Source organism: Cupressus sempervirens, chromosome 7, assembly GCF_028749045.1.
Source record: "Cupressus sempervirens isolate cs-2001-9-10 chromosome 7, ASM2874904v1, whole genome shotgun sequence".
NCBI lineage: Eukaryota > Viridiplantae > Streptophyta > Pinopsida > Cupressales > Cupressaceae > Cupressus > Cupressus sempervirens.
The window spans coordinates 5,343,033-5,363,630 of record NC_143124.1 but is presented as its reverse complement, the minus strand read 5'-3'; the positions used below and the strand labels follow the sequence as shown (position 1 = coordinate 5,363,630).

The following is a 20,598-nucleotide window of genomic DNA, read 5'->3' as shown; positions in this document are numbered from 1 at the left end:
AACAATTTTCATTTGTTTTAAGCTTCATTCATCTCAAGGTGCAATTCACAAACTCAAGAATAGTGGCTTTTGTTCTTCAGGATACCTTTAGGGGAAGAGTATGTGAATGCCCCCTAGTGTCTGGAGTCCAGTTTAGATGAGATGGCTATTTACACTGGTAAGGTTTGTTGAATCTAATTTTGAATAACATTGCTTGCTATTGTATCATCACAAAAACGAAAGCAAATGATTTAAGAGTTAAAAGAACAAAATGAATTTTTTGAAAAGGCTTTAGAAACTTTCAAGCAAATACTATTGCTAATGATTTATTGCTGCTCTATTTTGGTATTCGATGATTGTCCATGCTTAAACATTTAATGTCATTATGGTTATATGAATGGATCCCTTGCCTTAGAACACTATCATCTTCAAAATCCCATATGAAATCTATATGACCATTTCATTTCTTCAATATGCCCTATGGATGTCCCTATCTAACTTTATATCTTTTAATTGCATATAATAACTAATTTATGTGCTTTTTCATGACTATGTTTGACTCATATAATTGTGATCTCTCTAGCACTATGATGTCGTTTAATATGTCTTGCTAAAGCTTGTAAATTTTGTTCCTTTTGCCATGTAATGTAATATGTCTTGCCTTGTAGCTTATATGTTTTGAAATTGTTGTTAGTCCTTGTAGCTTGTATAATTTGATTGCTAGAGAGCTTCTACAACTAAGCAAGAAGGCCGTTGCACGAGTTATAGCCGCGCGCTCAGGTATGAAAATTATATATTTTTTAATCTAATGTATATTTTAACTAGAATTGTAGCTTATATGTTTTGAAATTGCTGTTAGGCCTTGTAGCTTGTATAATTTGATTGTTGGAGAGCTTCTACAACTAAGCAAGAAGGCCGTTGCACGAGTTATAGCCACACACTCGGGTATGAAAATTGTATATTTTTTAATCTAATGTATATTTTAACTAGACTTGTAGCTTATATGTTTTGAAATTGCTGTTAGGCCTTGTAGCTCGTATAATTTGATTGCTGGAGAGGTTCTACAACTAAGCAAGAAGGCCGTTGCACGAGTTATAGCCGCGCGTTCGGGTATGAAATTGTATATTTTTTAATCTAATGTATATTTTAACTAGACTTGTAGCTTATATGTTTTGAAATTTCTGTTAGGCCTTGTAGTTTGTAGAATTTGATTGCTGGAGAGCTTCTATAGCTAAGCAAGAAGGCCATTGCACGAGTTATAGCTACGCGCTCGGGTATGAAAATTGTATATTTTTAATCTAATGTATATTTTAACTAGAGTTTTAGCTTATATGTTTTGAAATTGCTTTTAGTGGCTTAATGTTGTAAGGTCTCTTGAAATAAGACCTTCAGGCAGTTGGTCAAAGTTTTACAAATAATCTTATCCACAAATTTGCCTAGAGCAATTGATTGAATGTTACAAAAGGTGATTGGGTTAAATGTCTTAGGAATAAAGTCAAACAGAGTATTTTTAAAATATTGCGAAAAACGATCATGTCAGATAATATAAGTGAAGAACAAGACAGGGAGACAATCGCTAGATTGTGGTCTAACTTGAAAAGAAAAGGTAATGGAAAATGTTATTGTCCTTGCATAATTTGTAAGGGCTTAAACCGTAGAAGACTGCTAATCAAAATAGTTAAGAGACATTGTAGGGAGAATAGTCACATTGAAGGGGGGCATGACTATCATCCACTGGTAAGTCATTCATTATATCATTTTAACAATTTATATACATATGAAATCACTTGATGATGAGTTGATGATCATGGTTTATTTATGTTAGTCAATTTTATCTAGGTTGATCTCCCCAGGGAAGTACATGATATGAACTACAACAATTCAAAGAATATGGTGTAATGCCCCGCCCGAAGATCCTTGGAAACAAGGATTCAAATCAAGCCAAGATATTTTTTTTTTATAAGTATGAGTGCACATGACAACATCATACAAGGATCACAAAGATCGCAATGGAAGACTTCACCACAATCCCAACAACCAACGAATCTCCAAATGCGACTACCAAACTGACACACACAAACAAAATACCAACAACCACCACAACAAGATGAGGGCTCAAGAAATGACCACTCATCAACAAAACACCAAGTTGGGGTAATATGCAGGATCCTGAAATTTGGCTAAGCCTGAAATCCTGAAAATTGGCGAAGTCTGGATTTCTGAAGCCCTGAAATTTCTTAGAATCTTTAACTTATATCCGAGAGGTCTAAAACCTATTTCAAAAGATTCGTCGCATATATTAAAATATATCTTAAGTATAACATCAACTTATACTTAAACGATATATTTTAAACCCCAAGAGATTAAAATAGAAACACAAAAAGCAGGATTTAAGAGATATCGATAGAATTCAAAATGCAACACCATAGGGTCAAAGAACGCCCAAAAGGGTATCCAAAAAAACTCTCAGAAAGTTTGGATCATGAAGAAAAGTGCTTGCTGTCGACCCACGCAAGTTTTTCACAAAAACCGTGCGATACTTTAATGCAGCATAGAAAAGTGTCGCGTGACATTTCTCAAGAAGGAGTGCGACACTTTCAGGGACTGGGCGATACTTTTCATTAAGGCGTGCGACACTTTAATAGTGTCATACGACACTTCTCTAAGAGACGTGCGATATTGGAAAGTGTAACGCGACACTTCTCTAAAAGGCATGCGATATGTCGCACGACATTTCTCAAGAAGGAGTGCAATACTTTACAGTGTCGTATGATACAATTTGTATGGGTGCATGATACTTTTTAAATGCCACACATTGCTGAACAAATGTTGCCCATAGAAAACAAAGACACTACCAGAACTCAAAAAGGGGAAAACAAACCAAAGAACCTCCACACCAGGGAGTACCCGATCCACATCTCGAGGCATGAACACTCGAGTGAAAGAACAACACAGAACAAAGAACATCTATCCATCTGAACTATAGCAACAAAGAGCATACTGAAATAACATCGAAGAGAACAAAAACAACATCGCAAAGAACTGAACAAACAAACTAAGTACGTGGTTCCTCCCAACCGTCAATAGCATCATAAGACCATCGTGGGTCCTAGCCATCCCCCGCGTGTAACATTCCAAGCCACCGACCAAATCGTTACTGTCATAATAGGGACGTCACTACTAAAACATGCACAATATCAGCATAAGGAAATCTAACATGCTAGTGAAAATGCATAAGATAATCCTAAAGTAGATAACATCGCCTATCACATGCTAAACAATAGTAAGCAATAGATATACTACTAAATCAAATAACATCATTTAATCATATGCTATACATCATAATATGGAAATGCATCAAATAAACTAACATCATCTAAACATGATATCCAAGCATTCCAATGAAAGCATAAATCACAAGAAAGCATACTCTGGAACTCGAAGTACCAAGTGAAGACATCCAACAACGGTCGCACTAGGACAAAAGACCTCCTTTGTACACTGGTCCCCAGTAGTGGTGAAGGTAGCTACGCCTCCCAACCATGGAGAACTCGTAGGTCCACACCGCCGTGCTGATGGAGATAATGATCCAACCACAAACACACAAAACAACATCCATGGCTAACACTCATGCCAGACAGTATGATGGTTGAACCAAGAACCTAAAACAATGCAAGGAGTAAAGGTCCTAGTCAAACACTCAATAAGCTACTATGTAGGGACTAACATCATGGAGAGTCGCTCGGCATCAAAAAGCCCAAGCTAGGACTTGTGCAGATTCAACATCCCTCAACGGAAAGGCTCTAGCACCCCAAACTTTTTTATTATCTTAAGTTTTATTATCATTCACACATTTTATTTAATTATCACTTATATAAAGCTTCCTTTGCCAACCCATGACGCCATGATCATCGGGCTACGAGATAAAAGCTGCCTCCATATACTACCCTACCCTACCCATGCTCATCCTATGACAAGTGCTCGTGGGCATGCATACTCCCATCCCAACCCCAATGATCATAACTTTCGAAAAAGCCACGAAAGATCGAGCCTCGCAAGTCACCCAACAAATGTACGCGTACATACTCGTGTGTGGCGCACCACCATCATGAAGATCATAACACAAGGACAAAAATGAGAACACAATGCAAAAAAAAAACCCAATCGAAAGCAACTCAAGAGGACGGATTCTACATGAATCCCAAAGCCAATAAAACCATACATCATCAAATCACTCAACCGGCCTCAATCCGAGAGTATGGATTCTACACGAATCCCAATGATGTAACAAGACCAAAAGTCATGAACTTACTCAATCGGCCTCAATTCGAGAGTATGGATTCTACACGAATCTTAGCGTCCAAGAAACAAAGAAAAGGTCTAAAAGAAACAATAAGAACAAGAATAAAATTACTCAACCGAACACGTCGGGAGTACGGATGCAACACGCATCCCAATGCAATCATAAAAGTGCAAAAGTGGTCTGAATGATATCCAAATGGATCATCCAAGTCCATGATCCACATTGTGCCAAGAAAACTCGAGAAAATAGGGTGGCACGCAAAACAAGGTAAAAATTCCAAATTTTAGAAAAACTTCAAAATTAAAACCCATTTGACCTTTGGGCACGAAAACCCCAAAAATTCAAAAATAAATGGAATCGGACACCGTATGCAAAAACGACCAGCATAACGGTGCAAAATCCCAAACCCTCATCCCGAAAAATAAGGAAATGTTTGTACCCGCCCAACTGGGTAGAACTAACATATAGAAATGGAGGGGAACACTAGTTCTTAGCCTCCAAACAAACAGCTACCAAAAACAGAAGCATAAACGGATCAAAAATAATAAAATAGGAAAGCCCTACCTCATAGCCAAAAGGGCAAAACAGGAATCTGAACCATAAAATAAATATCTCGCAGAAGTATCTAAAAATCGCAGCAATCCAAGGTTTCCCCAAGCTGGATCCAATGAGCCCAACCTCGCGACGATCCCACGCCCTTAGCTCCCACAACAAACAAAACAATAAATCCTCATGAAGAGGATTTTGACTTTTACTCTCCAACTTTCTAATTCAAAAAGTAAGAAGTCAGGAATTAAATTCCTTTTTGGATATTTATTCACTTTTTGGATGAATAATCGATTAGGGCATTTAACTAGCCAATCTAGTTAAACCCCGAATCGACCCAAACGAAAATAGGCTATTTTTATAAATAGAAATTCATCTATGGCAAAGCTGCCAAAAATTAAAATAAATCAATTAAAAAGCTCGAAAACCCAAAAACCCAAAAATTTCTTTAATGACTTTTGCGACAATGCGAACCTCTAAATTCACAAACACGCTTACTGGTCTAATCACATAATGCAAAAGAGTTCGAATTTAATAATCATCGAAAGGTTTAATTTAAATTATGTCGACCATACAAGGACAACATTGGTAAAATATGAAAGGCTAAATCACTAACTCCATGTGCCGTTGCCAAAGATATAAATCCTACACACTAAACAACACGATCAAGTGCAATTGCATATAATAACATAGCCGAAGCAATAAATGCTTTAAATCACCTAATTTAATCATTTATTTAATTATATTAAAATAATCTATTTACATCACTCACGTTCGCATAAAGTATAACAATGTAGGAATGAAGTAAATAACCATAGCATTAAATCCATCACATAACGTAATCAGAGGTATGTCCAAAAACCAGATAACCAAATAACCAGATATCATCATAAACACACTGTCATCTCAAAATGGCATCGTCATGCAATAAGATCAACTGAACAACATAATAATCTAAAATCTATGATATTGAAATCAAGGTATAACATCTGACCCTCGGGTCGTCTCAAATGTAAAATATCACATGAGTAACAAATATCTCTCTAATCAGAAATATAACAAGGTAAATGTCTGCAACACAAAACCAAAGAATCCAATAGAACAATCCATTTAATTACTTAAGCATTTAATAATGATTGTTTAAACAACATTAAAAAGGCACTTAAAATGCAAAAGCAAACACAGTCATAAACATGACTAACCACTGCTACAGGAACCTAGTCCAATGTAGCATGGTAATAGAACATAGTACAATCTTTGCACACATCTCAGGTAATCATGGAACAACCTCATGATACCACATCGATCCTGGTAACCACTGGCACAAACCTTAGTGAACCAAAAATCACCATAATCTCAAAGATCAAACAAAGCATAATCAAAGCAACTGAAACATAAACATAAATCCAAACACCTCGATGATGTAGAGCACTCAAGGTCACAATCATGATCCATCACAACAAAATATTAGCAAGGTCGCATCCATCAGGACGACTTACAAAAGTCAAATGGGAGAGGCACTACATCATCCCCCCCAAAGACTAGGCTTACTCCTGGAAGCCTGCAAACCAAAAATAGAAACCAAAACACACAAGAACCAAAATCCAAAACTTAGCAAAAGGAATGACTCATCAACTCTCCACAAGTCAAACCAAATCACTCCAACACTCTCAAACCATCACGTTAACCCTCAAATAGGTTAACCACAAGAGAATGGGTGTCACACAGACACAAAGTCCTCCAACAAGGAACCTTTTATGCACTAGGAAAAACCATCTAGCCATAAAATCAACAATACAAGGTAAGGAACAAGTCACTCTACCTTGTCAACAGGTGCCCAACTACGACATGTACCAACCACATGACCACAAATCAAGGTTAAAACACTAAGCACTTCCAACAAAAGTTGGAATCATGGGGAATAACCATCCCAAACTTCCCAAGAATACTATCATGTCACACATGATCATTCTGGAATCCACGTAAACTCACCCTTAGAATAAAGAGGATGAAAGTTTACCAACAAAAGGACACACTCCAAAAGACTACTCACCACCAAGTGTAGGAGCACAACACCTCTCCAAGGTACAAAAGCTCAACTATCATTGGGAACTAGGGTAACACAACCCAACCAGACAAGATATCACCTTTGCAAAAGGTTCAAAGACTTTCATCAGTGGACACAATCATGTAATGTCTGCATACCAACTCATGAGATGGTAACATGTGTCCATCGATACCATGTCCCTCCAGCACCATGCTAGGAAAACTACACCCAAACTACCGCTAAACTCAATCTCTAGCCTCAAGTCAACAGTTAAAGATAAACTTGACTGAGACAATCCACATGAAGATATAAGCTTAGGGAGAAGGATACTACAGAGTATAGGACTGAGAGGGAGTCACTCTCAACCTCTGCACAAAATCAGCCCAAGATGTGTTAGGGAACTCACAATTCCACCAACCATCCAAATACTCACTAGAAAACACTAACTGAGTTAGTGGCATAACCACACTAGCCTACTCTCACCAGAGAGAAAGAATATGGAGATGCGCCAAAGACAACATCTATCTAGACTCACCAAAGAACTGAGTCACTCCCAAATGACAAGGCAACATCATCCTCAAACAAGGAATGCTCAAAAACCACACTACAACTCACAAGGGTGGTTCAGTGCAATAGGAAACACAAAAACCCAAGCACGAACTCCAACAAGAACCTAGTAGATTATGAAGACAAGATAACTCTTCCATTATGAATAACATGAAGAGTTAAACTTCTCCAATGGCCATAAATATGATATGTCATGATTGAATTGGCCTCCACTCAAAAAGGTACTCGAAACAATGATTGACAACTCCAGAAGCCATAGCTTCACATCTAGACTCGGATTGGCTCCATCTGAAAAGCCCCAGAAAGACAACGACAAAAACTACAACAAGATGGAGCTTCGAGAGTCCTAAGACCCAAGATCTAAGTCACCACTCAAGACAAAACAACAAAGACAAAATCAACAGCCTTGGTCACCAAGACAAGCAACAGACGAAACGACCAAAACCACTCAAGAACACACAAGCCCAAACAACATAAGACATGGAATGAAAGGTAAATCACACACCGAAACCCATCACTACTAATCTTACATAATTTCATTAATTAAACATAACATAAGCACTAATGCATAATGAACTGAAAGATTTTCAAGCAAGGGTCCAAGAGTCACTTTCCATAAAACAAGTACATATCTTTCAATTTCTTTAAAGAATACACTACGTTTACTCATCTTTTAAACCATCCAATTACATTAACAACTTTAAATCTATCAAAGACACACTAGCATGTTCTCCATGATATTATCCCTTGTACGTACTACCAGAGGTTCGAGATGAACATGATAGAGTCACAACACACAATAGGGCAACAGTTAAAACACATTCAAAATAGTCATCATGAACCAAAATAAAAGGCCCAAATGGGAGAAATTGTCGATTTCAACAGTAAGTACCAAAAGAGCTCATTTCAACAATAATCCAAGTGTGACAACTGCCACAAAGAGAGTGATAGATAAGATTGGATGACTATCCCAAGAGAGAAAAATACAGAAAACCAATGCTAGCCCAACAACATGAGGAAAGTACCTCCAACCAAATAAAATAAGGCATCAAACAAATCACATTACAGGTGATGACTGAATATAGTCACACAAGAGGGATAAGTTACCACACAATGCTAAGGAATACATCATCCTAGCAATGTTAGAGAACACACTCCCACACATCAAATAGTATACCATCAGTAACCTCATGCATATGCAGATAGCAATAATTTCCATACAATGCAACATTTAGATATCCATCAAATTAATACAGTTCTACATAAGCTTAAGAAACAATCAGATTGGGGACTTAAGTCATTAACCCAAGTATATAATGCAAAACTACTACTTAGCAATGATTCACAATAACCACTCATTTACAATGAAAAGAACCATTTTATTATTATAATGACATAACACAGAGTCACAAATAAGATTCATCCATTTACTTACAATTAGGAGAAAACAGGGAAACAATGCACCTACTCCACAAGGAGAAACAAAAAGAGGCACTCAAAGCCAACACATGGACACCAATCAATGGTTCCATCCAAAAAGGGTCACACAAGCAACCAACCAAACAAGGCACATCGATTCTTCTTACCAAACCAGGAAGACTCACTTCCTTCTCCATAAACTGCTCTAGTCACATCTATTGGACAAGCAAATCCATCCCAAGTAGACACCAAAGCAACAAAGATCATGAGTTCTCACCAAGACACTTGCACTCAACCAACGCAACAACAACTACATGGGCAACATAAACACAGAGATTCCAATGTTTGAACATGGGCTCTGATACCAGATGTAATGCCCCGCCTGGAGATCCTTGGAAACAAGGATTCAAATCAAGACAAGATTTTTTTTTTTTACAAGTATGAATGCACATGACAACATCATACAAGGATCACAAAGATCGCAATGGAAGACTTCACCACAATCCCAACAACCAACGAATCTCCAAACGCCACTACCAAACTGACACACACAAACAAAAATCCAACAACCACCATAAAAAGATGAGGGCTCAAGAAATGACCACTCATTAACAAAACACCAAGCTGGGGTAATATGCAGGATCCCAAAATTTGGCTAAGCCTGAAATCTTGAAAATTGGCTAAGTCTGGATTTCTGAAGCCTTGAAATTTCTTAGAATCTTTAACTTATCTCCGAGAGGTCTGAAACCTATCTCAAAATATTCGTCACATATATTAAAATATATCTTAAGTATAACGTCAACTTATACTTAAATGATATATTTTAAACCCCAAGAGACTAAAACAGAAACAGGAAAATAGGATTCAAGAGAAATTGACAAAATTCAAAATGCAACAACATAGGGTTGAAGAACGCCCAAAACGGTATCCAAAACAACTCTCAAAAAGTTTGGATCATGAAGAAAAGTGCCCATTGTCGGCCCGCGCAGGTTTTTCACAAAAAATCGTGTGATACTTTAATGCAGCATAGAAAAGTATCACGTGACATTTCTCAAGAAGGAGTGTGACACTTTCAAGGACTGGGCGATACTTTTCATTAAGGCGTGCGACACTTTAACTATGTCGTACGAAACTTCTCTAAGAGGCGTGCGATACTGGAAAGTGTCATGTGACACTTCTCTAAAAGGCGTGCGATATGTCGACATTTCTCAAGGAGTGCAATACTTTACAGTGTCATATGATACAGTTTGTATGGGCACGCGATACTTTTTAAATGTCGCACATTGCTGAACAAATGTCGTTCATAGAAAACAAAGACACTACTAGAACTAAAAAAGGGGAAAAACAGACCAAAGAACCTCCATATTAGGGAGTACTTGATCCACATCTTGAGGCATGAACACTCGAGTGAAAGAACAACACAGAATGAAGAACATCTATCCATTTGAATGATAGCAGCAAAGAGCATACTGAATTAACATCGAAGAGAACAAAAGCAACATCACAAAGAACTGAACAAAAAAACTAAATACGCGGTTCCTCCCAACCGTCAATAGCATCATAAGATCATCGTGGGTCCTAGCCATCCCCCGTGTGTAACATCCCAAGCTACTGACCAAATCGTCAGTACTATCGTAATAGGGACGTCACTACTAAAACATGCACTATATCAGCATAAGGAAATCTAACATGCTAGTGAAAATGCATAAGATAATCCTACAGTAGATAACATCATCTATCACATGCTAAACAATAGCAAGCAACAGATATACTACTAAATCAAATAACATCATCTAATCATATGCTATACATCATAATATGGAAATGTGTCAAATAAACTAACATCATCTAAACATGATATCCAAGCATTCCAATGAAAACATAAATCACAAGAAAGCATACTCCGAAACTCGAAGTACCAAGTGAAAACATCTAGCAACAGTCACACTAGGACAAAAGACTGCCTTTGTACATTGGTCCCTAGCAGTGGTGAAGGTAGCTATGCCTCCCAACCACGTGGAACTCATAGATCCACACCCGCCATGCTGATGGAGATAATGATCCAACCACAAACACACAAAACAACATCCATGGCTAACACTCACGCCAGACAGTATGATGGCTGAACCAAGAACCTAAAACAATGCAAGGAGTAAAGGTCCTAGACAGATACTCAATAGGCTACTATGTAGGGACTAACATCATGGAGAGTCGCTTGGCATCAAAAAGCCCAAGCTAGGACTTGTGCAAATTCAACATCCCTCAACGGAAAGACTCTAGCACCCCAAACTTTTTTATTATCTTAAGTTTTATTATCATTCACACATTTTATTTAATTATCACTTATATAAAGCTTCCTCTGCCAGATCGTCGGGCTGCGAGATAGAAGCCCCCTCCATATGCTACCCTACCCTACCCATGCTCATCCTACGACAAGTGCTCGTGGGAATGCATACTCCCATCCCAACCCCAATGATCATAAATTCTGGCAAATCCATGGAAGATCGAGCCTCGTAAGTCACCCAACAAATGTACGTGCACGTACTCGTGTGTGGCGCACCACCATCACGAAAATCATAACACAAGGACAAGAATGAGAACACAATGCAAAACAAAACACCCAACCAAAAGCAACTCAAGAGGACGAATTCTACATGAATCCCAAAGCCAATAAAACCATACATCATAAAATCACTCAACCGACCTCAATCCGAGAGTATGGATTCTACACGAATCCCAATGATGTAACAAGACCAAAAGTCATGAACTTACTCAATCGGCCTCAATCCGAGAGTATGGATTCTACACGAATCTTAGCGTCCAATAAACAAAGCAAAGGTCTAAAAGAAACAATAACAACAAGAATAAAATCACTCAATCGAACATAACGTCGACAATACATATGCAACACATATCCCAATGCAATCATAAAAGTGCAGAAGTGGTCTGACTGATATCCAAACAGATCATCCAAGTCCACGATCCACATTGTGCCAAGAAAACTTGAGAAAATTGGGCGACACACAAAATGAGATAAAAACATCAAATTTTAGAAAAACTTCAAAATTAAAACCCATTTGACCTTTGGGCATGAAAACTCCAAAAATCTAAAAATAAATGGAATTGGACATTGTATGCAAAAATGGCCAACATAACAGTGCAAAATCTCAAACCCTCATCCCGAAAAATAAGAAAATGTTCGTACCCGCCCAACCGGGTAGAACTAACATACAGAAATGGAGGGGAACACTAGTTCTTAGCCTCCAAACAAACGGCTACCAAAAATAGAAGCAGAAACGGATCAGAAACAATAAAACAGGAAAGCCCTACCTCACAGCCAAAAGGGCAAAACGGGAATCTGAACCATAAAATAAATATCTCGCAGAAGTAGTTGAAAATTGCAGCAATTCAAGGTTTCCCCTAGCTAGATCCAACGAGCCCAACCTTGCGACGATCCCACGCCCGTAGCTCCCACAACGAATAAAACAATAAATCCTCATGAAGAGGATTTTGGGTTTTACTCTCCAACTTTCTAATTCAAAAAGTGAGAAGTTAGGAATTAAATTCCTTTTTGGATACTTATTCACTTTTTGGGTGAATAATCAATTAGGGCATTTAACCAACCAATCTAGTCAAACCCCGAATCGACCCAAACGAAAATAGGCTATTCCTATAAATAAGAATTCATCTATGGAAAAGCTATCAGAAATTAAAAGAAATCAACAAAAAGCCCAAAAACCCAAAAACACAAAAAAATTCCTTAATGACTTTTGCGACAATGCAAACTTTTAAATGCACAGACACGCTTACTGGTCTAATCACATAATGCAAAAGAGTTCAGATTTAATAATCACTGAAAGGTTTAATTTAAACATTAATAAAGGATATGTCGACCATACAAGGATGACATTGGTAAAATATGAAAGGCTGAATCACTAACTCCATGTGCCATTGCCAGGGATATAAATCCTGCACACTAAACAACACGATCAAGTGCAATTGCATATAATAACATAGCTGAAGCAATAAATGCATTAAATCACCTAATTTAATAATTTATTTAATTATATTAAAATAATCTATTTACATCACTCACGTTCGCATAAAGCATAACAACGCAGGAATGAAGTAAATAACCATAGCATTAAATCCATCACATAACATAATCAGAGGTATGTCCAAAAACTAGATAACCAGATAACCAGATATCATCATAAAACACACTGTCATCTCAAACTGGCATCGTCATGCAATAAGATCAACTGAATAGCATAATAGTCTAAAATCTATGATACTGAAATCAAGGTATAACATCTGACCCTTGGGTCGTCTCAAATGTAAAACATCACATGAGTAACAAATATCTCTCTAATAAGAAATATAACAAGGTAAATGTCTGCAGTACAGAACGAAAGAATCCAAAAGAACAATCCATTTAATTACTTAAGCATTTAATAATTATTGTTTAAACAACATTAAAAAGGCACTTAAAACGCAAAAGCAAACACAATCATAAACATGACTAACCACTGCTATAGGAACCTAGTCCAATGTAGCATGGTAATAGAACATAGTGCAATCTCTGCACACATCTCAGGGTAATCACGGAACAACCTCATGATACCACATCGATCCTGGTAACCACTGGCACAAACCTCAGTGAACTAAAAATCACCATAATCTCAAAGTTCAGACAAAGCATAATCAAAGCAACTAAAATAGAAACATAAATCCAAACACCTCGACGGTGTAGACCACTCAGGGTCACAATCATGATCCATCACAACAAAAGATCAGCAAGGTTGCATCCATCAGGACGACTTACAAAAGTCAAATGTGAGAGGCACTACATATGGTTTTTGAAGTGGAGGAACATGGAGGTGCAAATATCCAAGGTGAAGATAATGATCCCATGGAAGATGATGATCATGCGCCATAAAAAACAATTAAAGATGATGGTATAAATACATTGATCGATGACACATTTAGTCCAAGCATATCTGATCATGATGATGATGACAGCCTCGATGTACCTCTACTTGAGGAGGCATACAAGCCCCTATACAAAGACTCCCAAACAACTCTTCTCTCTGCTTTATTGTTGTTGTTGAACTTGAAGGTTATGAATAGTTTATCCAACATAACAATGTCACCTATGTTAAGGTATGTCATATATGTCTTTATAGTTAACAAAGGGTGAATAATGTACCACTAATATTGTTTATATTAACAACTTATATTTTTTTCTGTAGATTGATAAGCGAGTTTCTGTTACCATCATTAAATATTCTACTTTGCTCATATCGAGAATTATCTGCTGTTATGAAAGATATTGGAATGGAGTATCAAACAATACATGCTTGTCCCAATGATCATATTATATATTATAAAGAACTTGAATTTGCAACACAATGCCCTGTATGTCATATGAGTAGATATCGAACAGATCGACTAACAAAAAAGGTGCCTCAAAAGGTTCTTCGTTACATCCCCATTATTCCACAGATGCGACAATTATTCAGGTGTAGTAGCTTGGCTCAATCTATGGATTATCATGCACGCAATAGAATTCGAGATGACATTATTCGAATCCCTACAGATGGTTTGGCATTTATGCACATAGAGAAACAGTGGCAACACTTCAAAGAAAAACCTCGTAATCTCAGGTTTTCATTGGCAGTAGACGGTGTCAATCCATTTGGAGAGATGAGATCTGTTTACTCGGTGTGGCCTGTTTTTGTTATTAACAATAACATTCCTCCGTGGATGTCAATAAAGAGGGAGCACATTATGTTGGCAATGATTGTTCCAGGTATCTTATCATTTGATAGTTATTAATTTACATGTAGTTATAAATCTTGCAGTAAAACGGTCACAATAATTATGTAATGTTATTGTTCATTCAAGTAGGTAAATATCAAGTTAAAGATATGAATGTATATATTGAGCCTCTTATCGATGAGTTGGTGGAGTTATGGAATGGTGTCACTATGTATGATGTGTCTAGACTAATAGGACAAAGACAATTTCAATTCCATGCAATACTTGCATGGACAATACATGATGCCCCAGGGCTAACACATTTTTGTGGTATGTTATAGTGAATTCAAGTTGCGCATGATAATTCTAATTATAAAAATCAACATATTTAATAATCCAATTATATCATTATCTTGTAGGTCTTCAAACAAAGGGAAAATTTGCATGTCCAGTTGGTGGTCCAAAGATGAAATCTCATCGTTCAAAAAGTTTAGGAAAGCAAGTGTTTGATGACTGTAGACCCTTACTCCATAGGAACCATAAGTATCGAAGTACGAAAAAACATATTTTCAATGGAAAAGAAGAGACTACATCAAAGCCACAAAGAATGACACCTCGCCTATGAAACTTGGAATATAATAGAATTAATTGTCGAGGTAATGTCATTCCACCTAATAGTTTATGTTTGTAATTTATATATTTTTATTGTGATTTTTATTTAATAATTGTGTAATTGATGATCGTGAAGGTCGTCAAGGTAGTACTAACAACCTTCCAAAGGGACTAAAAAGCTATCCCAGACAATTTAGCAAGTTGCCCTACTACAAGCACTTACAAATTGTGCATTTGTTTGATTCTATCCACATTGGAAAGAATATAACAGAGACATTGTGGAAAATATTGGATGGAAGGTGTGACAAAGAAAAAATTGTCAAAATTTGTAATGACATTCATTAATCCAATCATGCATTGAAGAATTTCATTCACTCAAATAGCAATAGAGATCAGATTAATATAAGCGCCCTTCCTTGGTTATTAATGGAGCAGCAAAGTGATGCCATAGAAGAAGTCATACGAAAAATTTGATTTCCCACAGGATTTGTTGCGAACATAAACAATCTCATATAAAAAAAAAGTGAATTTGGGCCAGGGCTCAAAACACATGATTGGCATACTTTCATCAAGGTAAGTTATGTTCTTCTGTATTTACAATATATTCATAAACTACGTGTACTGTTTGTTATGTTATGTTAGAAAATAATGAAATGATTGGTTTATAATTAGTCTTTCAAGTGACTAATATTTCATCTAGAAACGACTTACATCCTCGAGAGTCTGAAAATTGATACTATGGCATTTTGGATGATATACTTGAGTGTGACTTTAGTTCCTTCAAATTAGTACTCTTCGTTGTCAAATGGTACAGGCTACGACTTAATCCAAATGATCCTAATAGAACTGTTATTGAACATGATAATGGATTTACAATGGTTAATACAAGGTTGTTTGAGCTAGTTGGGGATGAGCCCTATGTTCTTCCAAGCCAATGTGAGCAGGTATTTTACTCAGAGGTTCCACATAAACTGGGTTGGTCATTTGTTTTTAGACATGAACCGAGAGGAAGGCTAATAAAGTATAATGCGATGGAAGAAGATACCGAAGAAGTAGAAGATGATGTAGATGTTGCTACTGATGATGATGATGAAGATGATGTTGATGTTGATGATGACGACGACGATGACGATGACAATGACGATGATGATGGTGAGGATGATGATGATGATGACGAGGAGGATGATGATGATGACGATGATGACGACGAGGATGATGATGATGAAATTTAGAGGTATGCCATCAATCCTTAATCTATTTACTATTCATTTCTTGATAGAAATATATTTGTCTTATATGGTTACATAGTTTATTCATTATCTATTTTAAAGCTACAAGTTTCAACTAGAAATAGAATACTGATAATCTAAATGAACTATTAATCTAAATTAATTAAATAAAACTATTTAAAACACATATTGATGCGTGAATGTATTAAGCCTTATTTTCTTTCAGGTCAAAAGTATTTGTAAGTGTTTAGTTTAGAAAAGGGAATTCATTAAATATCTATAAAAGGGAGTTGTACCTAGAATAAAATTCATAGGGAAAACATAATATAAGTGCTTAGCCCTTCACTACACCTACTTCCCTAGTAGGCTTATAATGTGAGCCTGATTTAAGTGTTATATTGTGTACCTTTTATTGTTTTTAATTTTTATGTGATGCTTATGATGGATGTGATTATGATTATGATGTGATTATGCTCACGATAATTAAATTACATTTGCAGGAAATTGAACCCCTTTCAGGAGCATCTCGCATAGTCTCATGGATCGACAGGTATAAGTCAATACTCCTTATAGATAGTCTATTTAATACAGTTATCAATAGTAAGATTGATGTCTTCTAAGATCTCTCGCATTTGCAGGTACCAGCGAATAGGTATTTGTCAGAAGTGTCTTCCTCGAGTGAGGGAAATATAGGAATAGAAGAGGAAAGTGAGACATGCAGTTTATCTAGAACAGGGAGATTAACTAGAGGTCAAAGGACTAGAAGAAAATTCAATAAACGCATGAAATTTTTCCTTGCTCAAGGGGGTCGTGTTCTTATGAAGATGAGATGGAAGGTGACATCAAGGTGCCCTTGAGGTACCAACATCTACAGAAACATTGGGTACCCAAGGAACTTTCTCTAAGAAACACTGATTTTTGTGTTAACGAGAGGATATATCAAATAGCACCATCATCATTACATGGTTTGGGCCTATTTTCTATGGACGGTATAAAGGTGTCTTACAACAAAGTTTCTGAATTGATGGAGTATGTTGGACCATGTTACGATTACAAAAGTTGGATGCATATTGTTCAATATAAAAAAAGTATGCGTAGGTATGCCCTCTCAAAAAATTATATACAACAACAAGACAATAATCAAAGTAAAAGTGTGGCTATATATATTGATGGAAGGCCAAAAGCAATAGGGAATATTGCGAGTTTTATAAATAGTACATGACTCGGGTCAACTATAAAGAAATCCAATTGCATATTTGAGGTGCGCGAGGGAAATCGTGTATTCATCTATGCGAAAAAATCAATACGTGTAGGGGAAGAGCTTCTTATTGATTACAATTTGAACCACATAGATACAAACAAGGCTACTATCATGGGGGTGGTACATACTATTAAACCAACTTCTAATCAATGAATCCAACATACCATTTAGTCAATAAATTTTTGGCTAACATTTTTATATTTGATCTTTGACACAAGGGCACAATATGGAGCAACCGCCCGGAGGGGATGCTGGCGATGTTCCTGGCTCATCTACACATGAGCAGGTAAAACTCATTGTAATTGTGCAAACTAGATACAAGCAAAATGTTATTTTTTTAATGTTGTTTTCTTCATTTTTTGGGTGTAATTTTGATAATACTAATACTATTGTTGTCACAGAGGGCCAGTGGTCAGAGTGAGGGAAAGGAACCTGCAGTCCCTCAGGCATAGCCTGCCCCTGAGGAGGACCCTTTTTATATTGATTTAGCAGAGACCAATGACCCGATCAGTTCAATTAAAAAGTTTCTAAAGAAAATTGGCAAAGAAATTATACGTTTGGCAACCATTAAGCCTACTACTCAGGAAATAAAAGATAGGGCAATTGAATTGTTGCACACATCTGAAACCTTAAAAGTAAGTATTAATGAAATTTTGAATTATAACAAGAGTTCAATAATGGTTTTTATGTTATGCTCTTTTATGGCACTAATTAAAATATGGATGTGTTGTCTTTACAGAGTTTTTTGAGTGATTTTGAGCCCCATTCCCATGATGAGGGTGCTGTAGGTGGTTCAAGTAGATCGCATGTTACATTCCCCACTTGTGTTTTCCACTGAATATATATAGGAATTATCATAATCATTGACAATACATGCTCGAACAATCCTTTTTTTTAATTCTCTAAAAATCTTGTCCATGCTAGTCCATGCGTAATTAAAGTTATTATTCTATAGTGATATAATAGTAATTTAGTTTTTGATCACTCTTCATCGACTAATGATCCCATGATTATTTTGTAGGGAATGATGTTTTTTGGAAAAAAACTTGGTGATGAGTGTTTGCGAATATTTGGGCCCACCGTGCATACCTGGTGGAACATCATATCCTAACTAAAACCCCAAACCACTATTTTGATTTCATATCATTGCTAGAATAGTTTTCCTTTTCATCCATTTCTTGAACTATATTAAAGGTAGCTTCACTTCATTTATGAGTCTAACATGTTTTTTTTTACTTAAAAGGTGGAATAACCAAGACAAAAAGTTGAAGGATGATCTTATAGAGAGCATGACCCAACTCTTTGGACCTCGTGCATTCAAGAGAAAAAAGCTCCTTGGAAAAGCTAGTTTATGTTTCAAGTATATTAGGGACCAGTACAGGAAAAACTTTACAGGATAACCCTAGGTACGAGCGTCCGCCCTATGTTCTTGAGGCTGAGTGGCAGGCTCTGATTTTGGATGGAAAGTATAAAACTAACAAGAAAAATGCAATTACACCAATAAAGAGTACACCAAGGTATGTGATAATATTGAGAATGTAATTATGTACTAATTAACCTCTATATTTATACTATCTAACATATTTCAAACTTTTCATAGATTGCCTGACACATCAAAGGCAACAAAGGCAAGACTAGAAAAGCATGGGACACACAAGCTTGACTCTGGTGGTTTTTTGAAACTTCAAGCACGAGTTGTAAGTATTAGTAAATGAAAAATTGTATCAAATTTTATATATATTGTGATGGGAAATGCTAGGATAGACTAGCTTGTCTATGCTCCTGATCCTCAACTTTTGCAACTTTTGTATTTTCTTTTGATATTTTAACTACCCTCCATTGGTTGATGAAACAATGCAAGTAAAATTCACCATACCACGCAAAAATGTAGGGCTCAGAGTTCAAGAGATGCCTCACAGAAGAGGATAAGAGAATTGGTTTCCAACAAGGCTATAGAGCCGTGGCTAAACAACTACGAGCTGAAATCAGTATGGAAGGTTCTAATAATGATGCATCTGAGCCATAGGTAAATAAGCTAAATGAAATTTATTTCAAATTGAATACTTTACCAATTAGACTATTTGATGTTAAGTTCCAATATAAAGTGAGTATATCTGTTTTAAGCAAGCAATGATAACAATGTGTAGGATGTTGGAATGCAGCCTGACAATCCTTCTACACAATCTGTGAATGTTGAAGGTTCGCATGATGTGCATCCCAATGGTGGAGGTATACATTTCTTATTAATTTTTTATATGTAATTGCAATTGGTGTTTGGATTAATGTAACATTTTGTATAGTAGCTTTAGAGGATTGAGGGGTCGATATTCATGAGCATGTTGACGTTGAGTCCAAACAAAATGATGTCGTCAGATCAGATAAAGAGCGCCACAATTATGTTATTTAAAATAATTAAATACTTATAACAATTTTAATAAATTATTTTTAATTTAACTCTTTTATTTGTTATTGCAGAGGACCCCCCTTTGTAACAACATAGGAATTTGAGATCATCAATAACAGAGAAAAGAACAACTGATGAGCGGGGAATTGATGATGACACTAATGCTCTTCTTAGAGCTTACATAGAAAAAAGAAATAGAAAGCAAAAAAAGAAATGATTGTCATCTACATACCTTAATTGATAATGATTGAATTTTATGTCTCAATGAATTTAATTATGTGCTAATGAATGTTCATGAATTATGTGTTAATGCAAAATATTGATAAATATTGAATGTTTACGAATCTAATGTGTTAATGAATGTTATCATTTGATATTGATTGAATGTTACATTTTATTAATGGTTGAAAGAATGAATGAATGTTAGATGTTAATGGGGAATGTAGAGTGATGTTAGGGGGAGGGGGTGGG

General features: G+C 36.3%; 1 long non-coding RNA gene across 2 annotated transcripts; it reads left to right on the top strand.

Moving 5' to 3' along the window:
* Positions 1-20,465, top strand: LOC149545129 (uncharacterized). Of its 2 annotated transcripts, none has more exons than XR_016354227.1 (12): positions 1-157; positions 674-759; positions 839-924; positions 1,004-1,089; positions 1,168-1,253; positions 16,963-18,009; positions 18,125-18,815; positions 18,967-19,240; positions 19,324-19,420; positions 19,615-19,749; positions 19,886-19,952; positions 20,199-20,465. It is a non-coding gene; the product is annotated as an uncharacterized LOC149545129 (long non-coding RNA). The 2 variants fall into 2 exon arrangements; XR_016354226.1 differs by having other exon boundaries at positions 19,871-19,952.
* Positions 20,466-20,598: the final 133 nt, after the last annotated feature.